Source organism: Protopterus annectens, chromosome 5.part0 (assembly GCF_019279795.1).
Source record: "Protopterus annectens isolate FY-2018-M chromosome 5.part0, PAN1.0, whole genome shotgun sequence".
Taxonomy (NCBI): Eukaryota; Metazoa; Chordata; order Ceratodontiformes; family Protopteridae; genus Protopterus; species Protopterus annectens.
The window spans coordinates 402,755,394-402,779,310 of record NC_056735.1 but is presented as its reverse complement, the minus strand read 5'-3'; the positions used below and the strand labels follow the sequence as shown (position 1 = coordinate 402,779,310).

The 23,917-nt window shown below is 42.0% G+C and overlaps 1 protein-coding gene across 1 annotated transcript in view; it reads left to right on the top strand.

The window, feature by feature from the left end:
- The window catches only part of ATG3 (autophagy related 3), a 1,040,279-nt gene that overhangs the window by 67,025 nt on the left and 949,337 nt on the right, over positions 1-23,917 (top strand). The gene's annotated exons all lie outside the window — the stretch shown is intronic.

Here is a 23,917-nt window from a genome sequence, read left to right as displayed (position 1 = left end):
CAGAACCCACTAAGACTTTTCTGTTGTGTCCAAAGTAGGAGAGCAACATGGTGTCAGAACCGGGATCACAGAGAATAATAATTGAAGCCATGAGGTACAGAGATGACAGTGAAGGTAAACTAATAGAAACGAGCACGAAAAAGAGCCAGAAAAGAATCAAAGGTAATGAAAATTCGCACAAACTGCTTATTGTATGAAAAAGATAAAATGGAGCTTTACAAGGGCACAAACCACATTATTAAACTAGTGGGAAGCACGAAAGGTTTATGAACTAAAGAAAATGTTTAAATTGAGATATTTGACAAAGTGATCATCAGAAAAGAGTATGTTTAAAGCAAAACAAGCATGTTTAAGGCAAAACAGGTATGTTTAGAGTCAAATGAGCACAAGAAAAGTACAATGGGCATGAAAAGAAATTAAACAAGCAAAACAAATATAAGGGCAAAAAGGGCACATTAAGCGTAATTGAGGTAAGTAAGACTATTGCATGTTTTGACAAAGTGCTTTGTTTGGCATAACTACAACTTCATATGGTATCAAGGGCATAACTACAGTTACTCGAAGTATCTCGAGGTGTGTAAAAGTGTTTACAGTGTGTGGTTATTACTGTGTCTGTATTCCGAACAGTTTATTTGTCTGCAAAATGCAACTATTTTGTTAAGTATAGTGGAAGTATAGCCAGTTTGAAAAGTTTCTTGTGCTGGCTGTGTCACCATTACAGAGTATTTCTTGCACTGTAAAGAATTGCCTAGCCATTTTGTGGAAATGTCATTGTGCTGTGTACAGTTTATTCACAAAATGCAATTACTTCGAAATGTTATTGACTCTGAGTTTCTCTTACCCAGTTCATTCACATTGTGCAGTTATTTGATGTTTCTTTCACTGATTAAGAGGTGATAAGGTTCATAGGTTGGTAGTAGGCTATTGGCCCTAGGGCCTATACAAGCCTAGCAATAACAATTCCCTGGCTATTTCTTCCCACACTCTTTACTTCCCCGGACCCCTGTCTAGCAGGGCAAATGACGTGATCCCCGGGGTGAATTTCCTTTCTCCCATCCAATCATCAAAAGGTTCCTTTTGAAGAGGGCCAAAGAGGCGCTCTGCTTGACATGTATGGGCAGTCTATTCCAGAGTCTGGGGAGTCTCTGGGTCAGGAACCTATCCCTCCAGCATGTTTTGTTTATTGTGATGACAAGATTTGGATCCCTGGAGTGTGTGGCTCTGAGGGATTGGGGTTTCTTTGTGTGACTCTGAGGGATTGGGGTTTCTTTGTGTAGCATGTCCAGCAGCTCTGGGTTTGACATGGCCTTGTATGTTAAGCAGAGATTGCCTCGGAGTAGACGATATGCGACAGAGTATAGCTGGAATTTTTTAAGGCGGTCAGCATAGGGCATCTGCTTTAGGCCTGTGATTCTTTTAGTGAGGTATTTCTGTGGCCTTTCCAGTTGTTGCAGATGTCTTGAGAGGTACATACCAAATGGGGCGTTGTATTCTGTAATGGGTCTAGTGAGGGATGAGTACAGTGGGACAATGACCTCCTTTTTTCTGGATGAAAAGCCCTTGGTGATGAGGTGTGCCACATAGAAAGATTTCCTGACTGTTGTGGCGATATGGTTATTGAAGGCGAGACCACTGTCCACCTGTGTCCCTAAGTCTCTTATCAACTTTCGGTGTTTAGTATACTGCCACCTATGTGACAAATCATGGGTACATGTTTTTTCCCAAATGGGATAACTATAAGCATCTGTTTCTGTAAGGCCCTTTTGTAGAGTATCCACATCATTTGGGGATTCAGTAATGGCTCCCAGTTTGCAGTCCTCTGCGAACTTTGTTAGCCAGAGTCCCTTAGTGTTGGCCTGTACTTCAGAGAAGTAGATGCCAAACAAGAGAAGTCCCAGGACTGAACCCTGAGGTTACTCCACTTGTCACTTGTCTGGAGCTAGATTTGGAGTCTGCTACTTTTACAGTGTGGGTTCTGTCAGTAAGCCAGTTGGCAACCCATCGAGTGACGTAGGGATTAATGCCAAGCTTAGTAAGTTTATCTATGATTCCAGAGTGGGGAATGGTGTGAAAGGCCTTAGCGAGGTCCAGATAGACTGTGTGGACCCCCTTACCCTCGTCCATGGCTCTGAAGACTGATTCGAAGAAGTCCATAAGGTTCAGGAGACAAGATTGGCCCTTCACAAACCCAAACTGGGTGGGGTCCAGTGTTTTAATGTTGCCAATGTCTTGTTTATAAGTTCCATGATAATACGTTCCATGGCCTTGCAAATCAGGCTCATCAGACAGATGGGGCGGTAGTTCCCGGGATCCAATGTGGATCCCCCTTGTGGAGTGAGATAACTGTAGCTGTGTGCCACTCAGTGGGCACGAAGTCTGAGGTGAGGGTATGATTAAACATGACACTTGGGTGAGGTGCCACTTCATTTTGTAGTTCATGTAATATACAGCCCAGGATGTCATCTGGTCCCATGGATGCTGTATTCTTAGCTTTGGAGAGTGCGTTTTTTATCTGTGTGGCTGTTATTACCAGAATTTGGCAATCTTCCAGTATTGAGATGGGCCATTTAGGGGGTGAGAGGGAGTGAAGTTGGCACTGAATCAATCTGCCAGGATATTGGTAATATCCTTGGGCTCAGTATATTTAATGCCATTCTGTTGTAGCTCAGAGCAGATCTGAGCATTGCCATTTAGATTCTTGACATAGTTATAGAATGACTTGTGGTTGTCTTTGGAATCTTTGGCAATTTTATTTTCATAACTAGCTTTGGAGGATATTATGAGGGATCTCAGCTTGTTACTGAGGCTGGTAAGAGATTTTTGCATCCTAGGATTTTCCTCTTTTCTGCAACAGTTTTTTTTCCTTTTGTTGTAAAGTTTGTTTATGGCAGGGGGGCCACCAGATTGGCTTCCTTTTTTTGGAGGAGAGCATCTTTGTTCTATTTGGGATGGCACGATTCATGCATATGTGAATGTGCTATTACAGTGCCTTAGTGTAGGACTCAGCAGTCGAACTTTCAGTTCCCGTCTGCATGGGTGTCATGAAGTTTGTAACTTCTGACTTGAGTAGCATGAAGTTTGCCTTGGGAGATGCTTTTTATGGAGGTTTCCTTACTGGGGGGTGGTGGGGGTGGGATGTGGATGTTAAGGGCGAGTAGCTTATGGTCTGACCTGACCAACGAGGGGGTGACCATAGGTGTGGTGCATCGATTTCTCATGTTCTCATGTTGGTAACTAGGTCTAGGATATTGGAGCCCCTGGTGGGACTATGGATTAGTTGATCCAGGGCATTGGAATTTATGAATTCCAAGAACTGTTGGGCAAAGGTGTTGGTGCACGAGTAGTTTTCCCAGTTAATGGCAGGGTAGTTGAAATCACCCAGTATTAGGGTGTTTGGTTGTATATTAATATTTTCCAGTATGTTTAGAAAGGAGAAAGGTGAAAGGTGTAGTGAGAATCTTGGGGCATGGTGGGGGGGATCTGTAGCAAGCTACAGTTTAGATTGTAGTCTTACCTAGTGTTAGTTGCACCTGGAGAATTTCAGACGCATTGTGTTGGGCATTTAACCTGGTGGTGTGAGTATGGACACTCCTCCACCTTTAGTGTTTTGATCCTGGTTTGGTGGCCGAAAAGTGTGGTAAGAGTTGTAGCCTGGTATTGCAGGGGTGCTCTCTGGAGCCTTGAACCAGGTCTCAGTTACTGCACAGATATCGATGATGTTCATCGTGTTTCATTGCTGCAGTCATTGCACTCTGGTTATCCTGCCGTCAGGTGGTCCCGCAGTCTGCCAGAGTTCCAAAGTCTTGGTCCGGCGTAGGTTGCTGTTGCTTCTTCCCTGACATCAGTGCACCAGGGGTATATAAGATGCAGCCGATGCCATTTTCTTCCGTCTTTCTTGCCGTGCAGTGCCTGAAGCAAAAGCAGTTTGCAAGTGCCAGTCGGCCGACTCCTGAGATATTCAAATTTCGGAACCGAGGTCTTCAATAAAGCTAAGTACCCCATTGGGGAAACTTTTTCTTGCCTCAGACGAATGTCAGTAAAAGTTAATAATTGCATTTCTTGTGGGAAGCAAATACCAATACCTAATAAGGATTTTCATTCTTACTGTATTCCATGCCTAGGCCCAGACCACAACGTCACTAGTTGTCGGTTTCATGCTAGATTTAACAAGCGCACTATTAAACGTCTGAACAACAGACGACTGGAATACACAGAAAACGCAAAGGCAAAGATAAGGACAGGCATCCGAGGTCCAAAACTGACGATGAAGCCTTTTCTAGGCCAGTCGCCGGTTCGCTGGTTCTCAGTGAGGTGCTTTTGCAGCCCCTGACACCCGCCTCAGAGTTGCAGGCTGCCTCCGACTCCCACGTGGAGATTACTAGGCCTCTGGAAACTCAAGGTATTGGGCCTACGGAAATTAACCCCTCCGATGGGTCCGGAGCCGCTGAGCAGGCATCGGCTTCTGAGGGTGTTTTCAGACCTCCACAGCTTACCATCAAAACAACCAAGTCTAAAACTCCATTAAAGACAAAGAAACAAGTACAGCATTCACCTGGACAGGCCTCCATGCCTAAAAAATAGATGCTCAAAATGGCCGCGGACCTAATTGCTCTGATCACGGGTTCCCATCCCCCTCCTGATAAAAGGCCTAGGCAGGATACAGACTATGACTCCTCTGACCAGGTTTCCATTTCTTCTGATTCCTCTTCAGACCAGGGATGCTCTTTACCCCCCCCCAATGATGACTCTGATGCTGAAGAATCCATCCCTTCAGCCTCTCCTCCTGAGGATTACTCCTTTGGGGAAAGTTTACATACCATGATGGAGCATTTCCATTGGGAGAGCCAGGATTATTCAGAATCCAAGAAAAGGCTCAGATTTTCTTTTATTGCCTCAGCACAGGCCCCTTGCTATTCCACCTGTGTTGGATATTGTGGATGATGTGTTCTCTGAATCAAGTTTATCCCCTGATTTGCCCCAGCACCAGTCAAGCTAGATAGGTACTACAGAGTCCCTGACTCTCACAAATTTCTTTATAAAAACCCTGCTGCTGACCCATAAACTATTTCCCAGGGTCCCAAAGGGGTAAAGGCTTCCACTGCTAAAAATCCAGTCCCCTCTGACAGGGATTCTAGAGCATCAGATAGATGGGGAAAGAAAGTTTAAACTTCTGCAACTTTAGCAGTAAGGGCTTTAAATTGCCAGTTCCACATGCTTAAATACCAATAATATTTAATGTCTCTGTTAAAACAGAAAATGCTTACAAGCTCAAAGTTCTGACTGTAAGGAAATGCAGGATTTATTGCATGCAGCTGAACAAGTGGGAAAACATACTCTGCAATGTGGTTTTGATTCATTAGAGGCTTCTTGTAGAGCCGCAGTTACTGGATCTGTGATTCAAAGGCATGCTTGGTTAAAAGAACAAGGTATACCTGTTCATGTTAAGGCAAAATTATTGTATGCTCCTTTACAGCATGATATCTTGTTTGGTGTTAATGCAGAAGAGGTATTAAAGAAAATGGAGGATAAGGCAAAATCCTCTGCAAACGGTGAAGGATTTCTTACATGTACAAACCACCTCGATTTAGCAGAAATTGGCCTTCTAAAAAATGGTTCTTTCCAGTGTCAGACAGACCACAAAGAGGCAAATACAGACGCCCAAGAGGCAGATCTCGGCCCCAAGGCTCTTACAGACCACGACAGTGGGGTGCTTCAACCCCAAAGGAGGAGAAGACAAGTCACAACCTTATAGGAAACGGTCCCTATGACTTCCCCCTTCACATGCCAAGCACTTACCTTTTGGCAACTCCCTTAGGGGGAAACTGGCTCTTTTTTTCACAAAATTGGCATATAATCACCCAAGACAAACGGGTTCTGGATATTGTGTCTCAAGGTTACAGGTTCCACTTTCACACTCTACCAAGGCCAAAAGGAATGCCAGACCTGCCACAAAATCAATGGGCAGAGGCACAAAAACAAATTACAGCCCTCATGGACATGAGAGCTATTCAAAAAGTGCCACAACAGGAACAAGGACAAGGATTTTACTCAAGATTTTTCTTGGTCCCCAGAAAGGACAAAGCCTGGAGACCCAAACTGGACCTCTCTACTCTAATACTTACCTGGATGTTACGAAATTCAAAATGTTGACACTGCAACAACTTCTTCCCATTCTGGGCAAGAAGGCTTGGCTAGTTACATTGGTCCTCAAAGAGGCATACCTGCATGTCCCAATCAGACAAAATTGCAGAAGATACCTCAGATTCATAGCTGGCACAATGCATTACCAATTCTCTGCACTGCCCTTTGGCTTATCTACTGCACCCAGGGTCTTCACAAAATACCTGGCACCAGTAATTGCATTTTGCAGACAAAAAGGAATTCAAATATATCCCTACTTTGACAACTGTCTTAGTCAAGCAGAGAGCAAGGACATTCTTGTAAAGCATCTGGCGTTTGTAAAAAGATTGCTAATTTGCCTAGGGTACACAGTAAACGAAAAGAAGTCAAAACTAGTGCCCTCACAAGAGATAATATTCATGGGTGCCAGCTTAAATACAATGGCCCAGATGGCTTATCTCACGTCAGACAAGCAAAGACAACTGACTCAGTACTTTCAATTGATGGCAAAGACAACTGACTCAGTACTTTCAATTGATGGCAACAAAAACCCAACTCCCTGCAAGAAAAATTCTGCAGGCCTTGGGGTTCATGGCGTCCTGCATACTACTAATACCATATGCCAGACTACATATGAGGAAATTACAATGATACCTAAAAAGTGTTTGGATTCAACACTGTCACAGTTTGGAAACAGTAATACCACTTATTCCCTGCCTACAACAGGAGTTTCGATGGTGGGCACAGGCATGTCACCACAACAAGGGACAGCCTTCCACTTTACCCACAGCCAGGCAGACACTAACAACAGAAGCTTCGGATTACGCCTGGGGAGCACACATGGCAGGAAAATGTATTCAGGGCAAGTGGGCCGCAGAACAAATGCATCTTCACATCAATCAAAAAGAGATGCTAGCTGTACAAAATGCCCCAACAGCTTTCAAGGACCTTCTGCATCCAGGACAACTATTGCTAAAGACGGACAACACCACAGTTATGTGGTACATAAACAAGCAAGGGGGCACTCACTCCTATCACCTCTGCAGACAAGCCGTGACTTTGTGGAACACAGCACTGACCTATCAAGTTCATCTGCAAGCACAATTCCTGCCAGGAAAGAAAAATACGCTGGCAGACTACTTAAGCAGAAACATCATGGATCCTCACGAGTGGAAATTAAATCCACAAGTATGATAGCACAAAAATGGGGGTGCCCAGACGGATCTTTTTGCCTCACCTCTGAACTGCCAACTACAGAAATTCTGCACAAGGACTTGCCACACACAAGCATGGAAAGTGGATGCTCTCTTGTTCAGCTGGAAAACACTAAAAGTTTATGCCTTCCCACCACTGCCTCTCCTTTCAAAGGTACTCCTAAAAGCCGGACAAGAAAGGCCAAAAATTATCCTGATTGCCCCAGACTGGCCACGCCAGCACTGGTACCCAATCTTAAAGAACTTGGCTCAAGGCCCAGCATGGATTTTACCTCAAATTCCTCATCTTCTGACGCATCAAAACAATCAGATCCTGCACAGCCAGCTCAAAACCTTAAACCTGGCTGCATGGCAGATTACTTAGCCAAGCAACCAACACCTCTCTAAAGCTGTTATGGATGTCATTTTGGAGGCCAGAAGGCCCAGCACCAGGAAATCCTATTCAGAAAAGTGGAAGAGATTCTGCGACTGGAACCAGGCCCAAAGCTTTGACCCTCTTGTTCCAAATATTCCTCGGATATTACAATACCTAACTGAGATGCTGGACAAAGGCCTATCCTTCTCATCCATTAAGATCCACGCCTCTTGCCATCTCAGCTCATTACAAAACGGATCCTCCTATTTTCTCTCGTCCATTATTAAAACAGTACCTCGGAGGGGCTAAAAACATAAGACCGCCCCAGAGAGCACCAGCACCAACACAAACTTGGGACCTCAACTTTGTCTTAGTTTTTCTAACTTTACTTCCTTTTGAGCCAGCCCATTCAGCAGAGATAAAATATGTGTCATGAAAAACTGCTCTGCTTCTGGCAATAACCTCAGCACGAAGAGTCTCAGAGTTACAGGCACTAATGGCAGTGGAACCTTTCATCATTTTTCATTAAGACAGGGTTTCTTTAAGAACAAACCCAACATGTATGCCAAAGGTGGTATCCAATGTGGCTCTTAACCAAACTATTCACTTGCCAACATTTTACCCAAATCCTCAGAATAAAGGGGAGAGACTTCTGCACTCACTGGACATACACAGACAGTTACGCTTCTACTTGGACAAAACAAAAGCTTTCAGGAAAACTGAGCAATTGTTTGTAGCATCTGCTACAGGATCACAGGGAAAGGCCATTTAAAAGCGGACCATTTCAAAGTGGATAGGACACTGTATCCGTTTCTGCCACACACAGCATGGAAAAACTGTACCTAGCAACATTAAGCCACATTCAACCAGGGCAACAGCCACTTCAACTGCCTGCCTTAGTGGAGTACCTACCAAGGATATTTTGGAAGCTGCAACTTGGAGTTCAGTGCACACCTTTACCAAGCATTACCACTTGCCTCTTTACTCTAACTCTAGAGCTTGCTTTGTCACTGCAGTGCTGCATGGCCTCGTAGCCACACCGAATCCTTTATAGACCCAGCCACCCAACCTCCGCTTTGGGATTCAACCAAGTGTAATGACTGCAGCAGTGAAACACACTGAACATAGTACAGTTTTGTACCTACCATAAATGTAGATGTTCGAGTGTATTCACTGCTGCAGTCCAGGTTACCCTCCTTCCATCCCCTCTTTCTTAGCTGGGACTTATCTATATGTTTCTACCCTATACAACCTATGTGGTGTAGTTGCTTGTAACTGAAGGTATTGTTTTTATTTTATTTATGTATGTTTTATTACCAAAATGTATTGCCTACCTATTTGGGGGCACCTGACCTCTGGGGCAAGAAAAACTGAAGAAAATGGCATCTGCTGCATCTTGTATACCCCTGGCGCACTGACGTCAGGGAAGAAGCGGCAGCAACCGACGCTGGACCAAGACTTTGTAACTCTGGCCGACTGTGGGACCGCCTGACGGCAGGATAACCCGAGTGTAATGACTGCATCAGTGAATACACACTAACATCTACATTTATGGTAGGTACAAAACTGTACTTTATTTTTAGGAGTGCCTCGAGAGAGTGCATTTTGAGGTTTAGACTTCTAGCATTGAGTAGCATTACCTTAAGGTTTTGCATGCTTGTACCTGTTACGGTGGTGGTTTTGTCCTTTGAACTTTGCCTAAAAAAGGCACTATAGGGGTGGCAAGAGCCTTAGCCAGTAACCTGAATCCCAGGGGCGACAGGTGCAGACCATCTCTGGCAAAGCATTGTGGTCTGTCGATCATGTCGTCCTAGTCAGACAGATAACTGGATCCCCTTTGAATGACACCAGAAGCTTAGTCAATTGTTGAAGTCAGTCATTTTGTCTTTCTGTTGTGGTGTCATTCTGGGTGATGGCAGGATGCTACTCAGGGCTAGGGTCATACCTGCCTAGGCCACATGATCTGAGAGCTCTTCCATGTCTCTTTTCATGTAGTCCAGGGAGGTACGTCTCAAGTCATTCACTCCAACATGGACAATGACAGAGTCATATTTGTACTTGTTGTGGAGTGACGAGTGCATGAATTGTGGCAGATCCTGGCACCTGACAGACAGCTCACTGTAATTTTCTCCTTGTTCAGCCTGGTGAGTGGGACATCAGTGTGCCTGACTATAGAGTCACCTATGATTAAAGTGTTAGGTATGTTGTCTTGCCTTAGGGGCTGTTGCTGGGTGGCACACTGAGCTTGTGAGCTATTTGACACTTTGGTTGTGATTGGTGTTTGCGTTTCAGCTTTGGAGGTCCTTTTTGCTTGGGCAGGTAACAGTTAAGGGCCTCCGCATATGTGGATTTAGTGTTGCTATGTGTGGGTGTTGGTGGTGTGAGTTTAGAAGGGCTATGTGTTGCTTGAGGTGTAATGCGGGTGTTACCCTTCTCCTCCTGACTGTCTAGCACAATCTTGGGTGGAGAGAGCGTTGCTTCCAGTTTGGCTATGTAAGTGCATCACTCACAGGTTGTAGTGTTTGGTGGTAGGAGGAGAGGGTTGTCTGTGTACATGAGGCAATTGCTGTGTTGCCCCAGTATGCCCAGATTCATCAGGTGGACAGGAGAAATCCGTGGAAGCTGACCCTTGGACATGCCTGGTTTGGTGTTTTTTTATTTGTTTTTATTTTATTTATTTATTTTTTTTAAGTATAGGAGCGGTTTTCCCTTACCTTAACATGGTACTTTGCAATTGTAGGCTGTTTAGTGCCTATGATTAATTTCTCCTTATTAATAAGGAGCGTTGAGTGTTTGTATCAGTTTAAGGCTTCCTATTGCTTTTCAGCAGGTATTAGAGCAAGTGCTAGTCACAGGGATGCTTAAAGGTAAGATGAAAAAAAAATGGTTTATCCTAAACACTGCAGTGTGCACTGGAGAAGTTAGATGTGAAAGTAGGTAGCTTACGTTTTACCTGTCTAAAAAGCTAAATGTTAGTGGAGAGTCACTATTTTTAAAACAGTGAGAGAGATTGAAAGGGGGTGCTCACTTTTGTATTCCGGTACTATGGAATACAATAGAATGGCCAATAAATTTAAATAGTTGAAGGGGAGTGATTTCACAAAATGATAATTTTGTGCTTACTCACACAAGCCAGTGAAAGCAGAGAGGAAATTAGATATATGGTCAAATTAACATAAGAGGCAGGCAGCTAGAAAGACAGTGGTATTTAAGAACATGACAGTGACAGTGTGGGGGGGATTTCTGCCTGACTCACAAGAAACAGAGCTGCGGTGTCTTTTGAAGTTTTAATAAGCAGTTAAAAGCAGAACAGAAGCAAAACACAAGAAAACAAATCACAGCACTCAAAATATAAAAAGGCAATAAACAAATATAAAATACAACAAATAAAAAGCAAGCCAACCTTTCCCTCAAAGTGTAGCAGAGTCTGGGTGAGCCTTTCCAATAAAGCTCTGAAATTTTATTTTACCCCTTAAATAGAAGGTTTAGTTCCTAGCTCCACCCCCTCAGTTCACAAATGATTAACCTTAAATGACCTCTTCTATCTTGTGCACGTGTCCTTAATTGATCAGTTCTAATTCCTGCCTGACTCACAAGAAACAGAGCTGTGGTGTCTTTTGAAGTTTTAATATGCAGTTAAAAGCAATACAGTGATTTCAAGAGTATTATAGTGCCCAAGAGACTTATTTTGCAAAGTTCAGTTAACATGGAGGCTTATTGTGCTATTGGGCAAAGTTACAAATACTGGCATAAATTTCTGGCATAAGTGTATGTGTTCGTGCTTATTTGCAAAGCCCTTCACTGCTACATGTGATTATGGCAGACTGATTTTGAAAGCCCTTACTTGTATTTATCAGAATATTGCAGAGAACTGGAGAATATTTGAGGAAGAGTATGATATTTTATACAAGCAGCTTATCCAGATAAAGATGCACGCACCAGGGCATTCGTTTTGCTAAACTTAGCTGGGTCAGAGGCCATAGAAAGAGAGCGTTCATTTGTGTATGCACCAGCAGTGTATGAGAGAGGAGGTGGAAATCATCAAATTGTTGTACAGGCTGAATCAAGGGAAGACCCTGAGTGTTTGAAGCGCAAGTTCAGAGAAATGTGTAACCCCCCAGACAAATATTACATTAGAGAGGCATTTGTTTTACATGAGAGATCAGAAACCAGGCGAAGTTTTTGCAGATTGTATCTTGACCTGAGAAACAAAGCCAAAATGTGTCTGATGACTTAAAAGATGAGTTAATAAAGGACAGGCTTGTGTGTGCTATTAATAGTGCTACTGTGAGAGAGGGTTTGCTTCGTGACAGTGATTTAACATTGAGTAAAGCCATTGAAATTTGTCAAATCCATGAAGAAACAGAAAAACACAAAAGTATCCTTGCAAGTGATGAGCATGGTTTTATCAGGCTCCAGAGCAAATGTAGATAGCATGCAACATGTGGCAAACAGAAGTAGGCTTAAGCACATGGCAGCCACAGCACCTGCTGATCCACCAGGGAAACCACATAGTTTTCCAGCAAGTTCCAAGACTAGGTCAGTTAAAGGAGCATGCTCAGTGCAGTACAAGAGTGAATCTGCAAAACCAAGTCCAGTTTTATTGTTACTGTCACAGTTGTGGTGCAAATCATAAGTCTAAAAGGGAAATCCTAAGCATTTGGTCAGCAATGCCACAAGTGTAAAAAGTTGAACCATTCTCAAACGTTTTCCAAATCAAGTAACCCCCACACACTTGTAAATGGCCACACAAAAAAGCAACTTCATCAAGTAGAGCTGCAGCAGTCAATTTTCTATGTAGGTTGTGTCTCAGTAATTGGTGTGAGAGTTGATGCAGTGAATTTATTGGTAAAGAGTGAAGTGTTTTGTACAGTCCAGATCAATGGTAAATCCACAGAGCTTAAAGTAGACACTGGTTCAAAGTAATGTTGTGTCTGCATACACATTTGCCAAGGAGAGAACTAATGAACAATTCAGTGTGGCCAATAGTGTGAAAGTTGTTGCTTATGGAGGTGAAGAAATTCAAAGTGAAGGCTCAGTGATGCTTTCATGTTATTTGTCCAAGAACTGTTGCAACTTGTTTTATGTAGTACAAAGGCCAGTACAGTCTTTATTGGGTCTCAGACAGTTTAAGAAAATGGCTTCAGAAAAACTGGAACTAGGAGATGCTTATGTGATGAACTTCTTTGGTAAAAGAAAGCAGATTCATTCTCCGAGCATGCTGATGATGTTTTTGTTGACAAGTTGGGCAAACATCCAGTTGTGTATTCCATGAAGTTGGACCCAGAGGTCACTCCAGTGGTCAGGCAAGCAAGAAGGGTTCCACTAGCTATGCAGGATGAATTTAAGGTTCAGTTGGATAAAATAGTACAGCAAGGTGTAATTTGTCCAGTTACAGAACCAACTGAATGGGTGTCGTCTATTGTAGCAGCTCACAAGAAAGACTCAGATGAAATCCATAATATGGATTGACCCAAGAGATTTGAACAAAGCTTTGAAGACACCACATTATCCAATGCATACAGCCCTAATACTGAATGCCACTGTTCTCTGTCTTGGATGCAAAAAGTTCATTTTGGCAAGTGATGCTTGATTGCAAATCCTCATTACTAACCACTTTTGGTACCCCATTTGGCTGGTACAGATTCCTAAGGATGCCATTTTGAATAAATTCTGCAAGTGAAGTCTTCCAGCGTACAATGGAGCAATTTTTTTCAGGTTGTCCTTGTGCCATGATAGTAGATGATTTATTGGTTGGAGGCACTGGTGAAGCAGAGCATGACAGAAACCTAAAGAGTTCTGGACTGAGCACTTGAAGCTCAATCCTCTGGTGCAAATTCAGACTACCAGATGTTACATACGTAGGTCATTTATTTATACCATTCCTGGCTTGAGACCAGACCTGACCAAGCAAGCAGCTATTCTTAAGATTTTGGCACCAGACAGTGTTCAAGCTCTGCAGCATTTCCTAGGCAATGTCAACTATTTAGACAAGTTTATACCAGACTTCAGTGAGTTGACAGCACCTTTAGGAGAGCTGACACTCAAAAATGTTGCATGGTCATGGTTAGAACAGGACCAGAAAGCATTTGAAGACCTTAAGCAGAAAATTGCCAGCCCCACCTACATATGTGAATAAACCACGTGTACATGGCTAGTAGTTATTTTATATTTTGAAACTAAGAAACTGAAATTTCATCGAATTGAAGAAGGCTAACAGCCGAAAGCGGTTTTCCTGTGTGTTTTACTAAATAAGCTCACCAGCGCGAGCTTTTTAGTTGGGATTTATTTTAAAGCTTTTAAAGAAAACTATTATTCAGAACTTATTATTGTGAACTGAGAGCGCGTCAGCATAGCTGATGAGAGCCTTGTGGAAGTAAGCATTGTTTTAAACTGTGAAATAAAAATATTTGTGGTTTTAATGAGACTTGGACTAATGAAAAAGGGCTTCAGTTTATAGTTTGAAAGCATTTGCTAACTTGGCATCAAGTTTTTAAGGGAACTACTAACCAAGACTACAACCTAAGAGTGAAAGTAAGTTAGCACAGCTAATGAGAACTCTATGAAGCAAGTGCTGTCTTAATTGCCAAATAGACTTGCTGTTTCACTATACTTCTGAAAGATCTTGGAATTTTATAATTTGTTTCACGAAATACGTACATACGCCTAACACACTGTTATCTGTGGAAATTATTACAATACAGCGTTTCAGCTTGGTGGTGCATAAATTCTCTCCTCATATGTGAATAAACCAGTCACTCTTTCCTGTGATACTTCAAAATTTGGTCTTGGCGCAGTTATACTTCAAGAGGGAGACCAATAGCCTATACATCTAGAACTCTTACCCAAACTGAAATGCAGTATGCTCAAACTGAGAAGGAACTTTTGGCAATAATATTTGCATGTTCCAAGATTCATGATTATATTTATGGTCGAGCTATTCAGATTGATGACCAGCAACCTCTGGTCACTATTCTAAAGAAGCCTATGCATTCAGTTCCTCCGAGATTACAAAGAATGATGCTCAAATTGCCGAAGTACAACTTCAAAATGGTCTATATGAAAACTACTCTATCTGGCTGATACCTTATCCAGATAACCCAGAAGTATGACGGAGCAGCTTGACTTGAGAATTTTGACTTTGATGTGATGGCAGTGCGTAATTTTTCTACCACCGGGCTTGAGTTGAGAGATCACGCAAAGACTTGCCCAGTTTTGCAAAAGCTCAATCAGTACATTGCTTTGACAGCCATTCAACATTAATCTAGTGTACCACCTGAAGTGCAAACCTGTTTTCCTTAACAAAGATGAAATGTTGACGGAAGATGGCATTATTTTCAAATTAAAAATGAATCCAATAAAAATAAAATCCAGCCTCTTTATTAAAAAGAGATTATAACATTCATCAGACCGGTTTCGGCTGGCAGCAAAGCACAGCCTGCTTCAGTGAAAAAACATGAATGCAAAATATAACAGCTCAAATACTAAATTAGCTTACAACTCATTGGTCCACTCAGAAATTCTCATTTAGTCCAGGTGAAAACAAAGCACCTAATTTAGTGATCCATTTCTTTTCTTTGGTATCTAAAATCGTGTGCCAACCAGTCTTATTCAGTTTATTGCCCCTAATCATATCAATAACAATGAAAGAAAATTTGGCAGTATTGTGTTTCAAAGTGTGTTTGTACAAAGCACTATTAATTTTCATAGTTCTAATATTACTCATGTGTTCTGAAATGCGCAATTTCAAAGGCCCCGATGTCTGGCCAACATAAAAACACCCACAGCTACAAGTGGCCAGATAAATGAGCCACTCACTACTACAGTTGGCAAAAAACTGGATGTCATAAACCTTGGAAGAATTCCTACTTGTGAATTGGTTAGATTTCATAATTTTGTATTGAATACAAATGACTAAAGGTTTCGACCAGATTGGTCATGTTGTAGGTATATGTGCAGAGCCGAGATCCTACCTTGTAGAATCTGAGGGTGTGGAGTACAGGAGAAATTGCAGACATCTTCCTTTACCAGAATCGGCATCTCAGCATTGTTCCTGTGATACAGACTCTAGATCTCAGAGTGAACCAAACGTTGTTCACATCCCAGTTTGTGTTTCAGCCTCTAATTCCATTCCTGAAGAATTTCCAACTACTTCCAAGGTTGAACATTCTGTAGAGACAGCTACAGTTGCTAAACCCAATTTCCAGTTTTATGTCACATGATATGGTGGAATATCCAGGCCCAGTGTGAAAAACTCATCAATGTGGACTTAACTGTATATATGTACCTAGTCTTATGTACCTAGTCTTGTGTAAATGCATGACAAAGAACTACCTGTGATATTTGCATGCCAAATAAGTTCATAACGCTGCATGATGTATTTCTGAGGGAGGATGTAGGTCGGAGTGTATGTGATGTGTCTTTTAAGAAGCATATCGAGGACTGAACATGCACATAAAAATACCAGGCACGTATGCTATTCCCAGTGCCATTTTGAGAGTGCAGCCAGAGAGTAGCATGTATGATTGCAGTAGTAGTTTGTAAGCAAGTTAGTCAGTAAACTTCTATCATGATGTTTGTGTATAATAAAGCTGCTTGAACAGAACCCATGAAGACTCTTCTGTTTTGTCCAAAGTAGGAGAGCTACGCAGTGCAGGGGCAGGGAAGGGTTTGCCTTAAGAATCTTGAGGGAAATAATGTAGGCCAGCCATTGTGGTGGGCCTTGTAGGTTGCACTTGCTGGCACTGTTCCAGAATTGATTATTCCTGTAGCAGTGGTCCTTGCTGTGTTGTACTTTGAGAACTAGTGTGATAACTCACCATAAGAGTATTACTGCAATTAATAGGATTGTTGCTGCAGTATAGCCTCTCTCTTTTGCCAGTGTTCACTTCCTTTTGGGTCTGGTATCTGTAGGGCTTCAGCAAGCACTACCTCCTTTTTCAAAGTATTACATACCTTTTCTATTATAGCTGCATAGTGACGTTGAGGAGTTTGTAAGTAATTTCACAGCTATGCTACTCATACTTTGTATAGCTAAACTTCCACACACAATAAATTGTATACATGCATATCTGTGCATGTTTAATATATTTTTGTCTTGTAATTTTTCCTTTAAATGACACATGGCCCAGTACAGGGGAATTTATTAGCACATTTTGTTTTCTGCTTGCTTTGTCCTGTGCAGGGGAAAAGAACAGAAGAAAGCTCTCTGTTCTGCTTTTGTAACTGTCACTCTTGAGACTGCAGTGACAAGCACCATTGGATGCATAACAACTAAAAAGATTTGGCTGAAAGCCATTTTCCATGTCTGGCAGAACTTTCAATACACATAATCTTGTGTGCCTTGGTTGTCTAAAAATAAGTACCACGAAGTACAGTTTTTACCCCTGGTCTGGCACCTATCTCTTAGACAGAGGCAGCATGTATATGCGTGCCCATCCATGCTTAAGCCCATGTATACCCCTTACAATAACCCTAGGGTATAACTTGTCAAATACATTTGGGAAGTTTGTCTAAGTTTAAAAAGGCCCCCTGAGTTCATTAGCTTGGTTATCACCTATGATTTTATGAGTAGTTCTGTTACACATTGCCATATTAACAGTAGACAAAAAGCAGACTCTTCTGTGTAATTTGTACAGAATGAAGGCTTAAAGAAGGAGGAAATGACTGTAAGCAAGGGTGCCGGAACCATAGAGCGAGGGGGAGGGAGTGCTCCCCCCCCCACACACACACATTTTAGTGAAGCAACTCCATGGTGGAATTTTTCTTTAAGGAGGACCTGACGCACACGAACGTGGATTTAAACACAAGTGCGCACAGAAGTTAAACTACCGTTGGTAAGATCACATTTGGGCCCAAGAGAGGAGAGTATGCTGCTGCTCCGTGATGTTTTCTTATCACTATGTACAAATTTTCAGAAGAGATTTTTTTCTGCTGCCAGTGGTGTGTGTCTGTAGATTTTGAGGAGAGTTTTGCACGCTGTGGTATTTTCTTTTTTCAGCTGTGTATAGCTTGTAAGGTCATGCTTCTTTATGTTTAGTGTGTGTGTGTGTCTGTGTGTGTGTCTGTGTGTGTGTCTGTGTGTGTGTCTGTGTGTGTGTGTGTGTGTGCGCCATGAATTTTTTTCTTTTTTCTGCTGCGACTGCCATATTTGTTTTTCTGTGTTGATGCAACAGGTCAGTTTGCTAGACATCTACACACATTGTGTCTATTACATGCACATGTCCATGATCTCTTTTTTAAAACCCACCTTCATAGGGCACCTCATACGTCTGAGGATAGAACAGGGCATGCCAAGGTTGGATTTATAGGTGCCCATCCAATCATGGTTTTTGTTAGAGAGCAAAGATATCTTTCTGTTTTATGTTATAGAAGATTACTCTAGAGATGGGAAAAGTGTTGAGTAATAAATATGTACCTCCAATATACCTTTATACCTTATTTATTTATTGATGGAGATTCATGTCTTTTGACTGTCTATGGAGCCATTTTTGTGGTGGTGCAGGAGATCAACCATAGTTGAGTCCTTAACAGCGCAACATGCTAGGCCTAAATCACTGAGCAGGAGTCTGCAAGAGATAGCATGCAGGGATAGAGCACCAAACATATTTTGGTAGCTAAGGGTCTTTAATCTGGTGATCTTTTGCAGTTGGGTACCTCTGGATGGGGTGCAGCACTCCTGAGTGTGACATCCTATATATGAGAAGTTAAACGGAGGCCTCTTCTGCCTGAGTTTGTGGTAGCTCAGATGTGTGTGAATGATTTCATGGCACTTATCAACAAGAGTATGCAAATTTACCCAGTAACTGGCCAAATTTCCTCCTCTTAGTATGAATACCATCTTCAGTTTCCCTTGGAAAAGAGACCATTGGCCGAGTGGAACTAACTGGTCGACAAGGTGTGGAAAAAAAAAAAAAAAAAAACAGAAATTTAATTAGCCAGATTCCTGTGTTAGTGTTTGGAACCTGAGAAGTAGATGACAAACAGAAGGGGTCCCATTATTGAGCCTTGGGTACTGCCACTAATCACTTTTGTGCTTTGTGATTTAACTATATAGGTTCTAGCTGTCAGTCATTCTGCCAACCATCTTATACCATAAGAGACTACATTTAGTTAATTTATAGTTACTGCAAGCAAAATGGTGTCAAAGGCCTTGGCCAGATCTGGGTACATTTGTATGTACAACATGACCAATACCTATAGCTTTAGTGACTTTGTCAACAAATTTACTAAATTAAGGTGGTATGATCTCCCTTTGACAAAAACATATTGTTGCAGGTCTAGAGCAAGAAGAAATTTGTATTGGAACTTGTGAAATCAGATATGATGCATTCTGTAACTTTTTTCGAAGCTCAACACAAGTGATTTTTCATACTCTAGGAACATGCTTAAACTTACAGTATTACGAGAGGCTCTGCAAAGGCATGCTTGGCACTTTTGCTTAATAAACTTGGCAAATTGTTGGGCCCAGACATCTAAGTATCTCCTTAACCTTAACTTCACTGTCTCCACAGGTTACATACCTTATGCTTGGAGAATATGCATTGTGATGCCATTAAATAAGGGCAGCCATACTATTGGTGCAGGCAGCTGTTAACTCAGTAGTCTTATATGCAAGGTTATGGAACGGCATCTCTTAGACATGGACCCAAACTAGTTTGATTCTATCACCTTGTAGACATTTTTGGAAAAAGTCACAGGAGATATGGTCAGTGGTTACCCTATGCATACTGGCTACCTAGACCTGGCTATGGCCTTTGATAAAACTTCTCACAGGTACTATTGATAAACTGTTACAAATTAATGTAAATTTGTACACTGTTCCATTGGGTAGTTAACTGGCCAATTGATAGAATCCATGTGGTGAACAGTACTGAATTTCTTCTAAATGTAAAGGTAACTAGTGGTGTCTTTTATTAGTTGTGCTCCTCTTTGGCATATATTTTGCAGATATCCAGTGCAGAATCCAGAGCTTGTGGATAAATATATTGAACATTACAAACTACATGCTATTGTTTGTTTGCCAAAAGACTCTGTTGCTCCAGCAAGGGTTTGACTCCTGTAATTTTTGATGTTGGCTTTTTCCAGATTTCTTTTGCTGTGAAGTTGAGAGATTTAGTCGAGTGTCAAGTGGATTTTACAAGGAGCTGAAAGCTTCAGGGGAAGAGAAGTTTAGTGCTGCTTATGCTAAGTTGTTTGCATTGTTAGCATAACAGGTGGTATACTTGCTTTTAATGCAGAAGGCTGTGGGTTCTACTCCCACAATATGCAAGTTAGATCGCTGATACTGTACTGTGTTGTACTTTAAAGGGAGCGGATGCTGCAGTCCTGTGAATTTCCTCCTTTGGAGGAGTTGCCTAGTAACTACGAACCTGTTTTCAGTTTGCCATCCATTCCCTATTGGAGTATTATTAGCTTATTTTTTTAATGCAACATGGGCAATTTATTCATCAAGAGCAACATGCATTTTATTTGTAGATGAAACCATGAAATATAAAGTTGTTTGCTCACAGCAACCTCTTCATTAGTTACAGATCCCTTCAGTGTGGAATTATTTAGATAACTTACTTCTGCAGAGATTTTGCATATTTACTGATATTGGTGGTTTGTAATAACAGAAGTTTAAGTGGCCTTTTATGGTTGAAATTTTCTGAAATGGGTAGTTTTACCATTATTGGTTCATACATTGTTTCATTGCTGACTAGACAATTGTTCAAAACTACAAATTTAAAACACCTTCTAACAAGTGGTGCAGTATTATACAAGGAATATAATTTAATACAATCCAGAAGCTGAATCAAAGAGCGTGGGCTAGACCAGTATACTCCACGGACGCTTCTCCCAACGTTAGGACAGCCCCCAAGCTTAAAAAACACTCCGCGGGATCCCAATACATCGCCGCTGACCTGAGAGGACCACTCCAAGTGCGAATGCACTAAAAAGACTTAACCACCTGTGTTTGACTGTAAATCAAAACACCTAATAGTTGCTCAAGGTAATGAACCGACCAACCTAAAAGTGTTTTATACACGTACCTTCTACAAAAAGAACTTACTTTATTAAAATCATAAATACAGTATTTTTAAACCTGCTGTTAAATACGGTCACCTTAAAACCTGAAGAAATCCCTGTGGTGTAAGCCCCGCGAGGTTTCATTACCCCCTTGTGGTATTTCCACCTCTACGGCTGCTTAAGGGAATAGTGTTGGGCTAGACCAGTATACTCCACGGACGCTTCTCCCAACGTTAGGGTAGGTTGTAAACCAATTCCTACCTTGCTGCATCTCCCATTTTAACGGAGAAACTGAGAATATTTGTTTGTATTTTACATTGTACTCATTTAGAGCTCGCTTTGAAGAGCGCGCAACTATACTGGAACTAAGTATCACACTGTACTGATGTCTACTTGAGCGTTTTTACTTCTGCCTAAGCACGTTGCTAAACGCGAGCGTGTAATCTTGTCGTTACTGTGATTTTGAACTGCTGCATTTATAACCTTGCTGTTACTTAGATTTTGGTCTGAACAAATGTTAAAACTGGGCATAGTACTCTGTTTAGTGTACTGTTTAAAGTGTGCGTGTTGCTTACTGAGCACGCTCAACCAAAGTTTAAACCTTGCTGCATCTTTTGTTTATAGCCATTTCTTATATGTTGAAAGCCGCTGCTTTGTAGTGTTGATTTGTACAGCTGCTTTTGCTTTGTAGCGTCTAATTGTACACGTGCTTATCACCAGTGTTAAAGTAGTCTGAAACGGGCAATTCTATGTTTATGCCTCCCTATGTCTCTTACCAAAATAAGACTAATTTAAACTAACGACAATTATCTTCTTTCATTATCTCTACTTTAGACAGCCCCCAAGCTTAAACACTCCGCGGGATCCCAATACATCGCCGCTGACCTGAGAGGACCACTCCAAGTGCGAATGCACTAAAAAGACTTAACCACCTGTGTTTGACTGTAAATCAAAACACCTAATAGTTGCTCAAGGTAATGAACCGACCAACCTAAAAGTGTTTTATACACGTACCTTCTACAAAAAGAACTTACTTTATTAAAATCATAAATACAGTATTTTTAAACCTGCTGTTAAATACGGTCACCTTAAAACCTGAAGAAATCCCTGTGGTGTAAGCCCCGCTCCGCTTCGCCCTCGCTACGCTCGGGCTCGCTCCGCGCCCCTCCCTGCCCCCTATTCCCACCCGCCCCCAGTACCTCTACATTTATTGGTCGTTAAGCCCATCCCCCTTACCACCATCCAATTACGACTGTCCCTCACCCTGTACCACTCCCTTCCTCTTCTCCACCAGTTTTCACTACAAAGTCTACTCCTCCAGTCCGCCCACCCCTTTTCCCTCCCACTGTCACTCCCTCCTCCTTGCTCCAGTACTCACCAACTTACAGCAAGGTAGTTCCCCCAGCTAATACCACTTACCTACCCCCCCCTCAACATGGATAAAAACACTCTTAGTACCTTCTCCCTCACAACATTACTACTTACCTTATCTTATCTGGTAACTAGATACGAAACCCTTGACCCAGCAGGCACCTACTTCCCTTATGGTCAGACCTCCCTGCACTCCCATGAATCCTCCAAAGTCATTCAACCCTCTCATCACCCTGCTATTAATGCGTGCTCCAACAATATCCACCCTACTCTCTGGTACCCGAAAATATCCTCAACAAGGGGACATCTAAAACTACTAATGAAACTCCAAAGAATTCTTGATTATTTAAAAAAATCCATAACAAAAGATGGTGACATCCACCCTAACCCAGGCCCCACCATTAACATTGACCCAAACCCCCTGAATGCTGCTAGAAGCCCAGCAGGCTCCCTACGTATGCTTCACCTTAACCTAAGAAGTATTAATAACAAAGTACACAACTTGCATGCTCTACTTGCAACCCACTCCCCTGACATCATGTGTCTCTCAGAAACTTGGCTCAAACCCAGCACTAAGGATGAGGAAGTCATCCCACCTGGGTATAACATCCTCAGAGCCGACAGAACCACTAGAAAAGGTGGTGGAATAGCAGTCATGTTCAAGAACTCCTTGAATATCATTAGGAATCCACTCCAACCTCCAAAAGTCCATAACCAGGAATTACTTGCCCTAAAGCTATCCCTAAACAACCAAAAAAGTATTAATCTCTTAGTCATCTATTTCCCTCCAGGCAACAATACTGAATACCTAGAACAAACTCTTAGTTGGCTCTCCACCTTCTATCCCCAGGAAACGATTATTTTAGGAGATGTTAACATCAACTGGTCTCTCCACTCCTCCCAACTAAATCCACTCCCCATTAACTTACACGGATTTTCCCAACTTATTCTTTCCCCCACTAGAATTGGACATGCCCAACAAAAGGAGAGCATCATAGATTGGATCCTTACTAACAAGGATCCTTCCAACTATACCTCAGGGACCCTCCCTAACGACCTTAGCGACCACCTTATCACTTTTATTATTAAACACAAATGCTCAACTACAAACCCCCCCTCACCAGATTAGGCAGAAACAGCAAGAATTTTGTCCCAGATCAATTTCTTGCAGACCTCTATGCATGTAACTGGTCCATCCTAAAAACTCTACCCTTAGATCAGAGCATGTCATACTTTAATGACACCTTCCTCAAAATACTTGACTCTCACGCTCCCAAGCGACTCATTAGAACTAAGGAACGTATTGCACCTTGGCTATCTAAAGATACTAAAACTAAAATTAAACTCAGAGATCAGGCCTGGAACAAATGGAGAACCACAAAAACCCCTCTAGATCGCATCCAGTTTCTTCAGCTTAGAAACTCAACCAAAGCTGCCGTTATGTCTGACAAAAAACAATATTTCTGTCACCTACAAGACAAATATCAAAATAATCCCAAAAAATTCTGGGCAGGTTTCAATCACCTCCTCCATCCAGGCAAATCCACTACCCCCACACCCGAAACACTCATGGATAAAAATCCAAGTGAAATAGCTAACTCTCTTAATTCCTTTTTTACTGAGACCATCCAGTCCCTCGCTAGTCAGCTCACTTCATCCCCTGTGGCTCCAACCCCAACCAACTACCCCACTCAAACTGCCTTCAATTTAAAACCCACCTCCACCTACTACATTCGTACCCTCCTGAAAAACTTAAACCAACCACCCTAGCGGCTGACTTACTCCCAGCCAAATACTTACAAATAGCTTCTGATGCCATAGCCTACCCTGTATCAATCTTAATTAA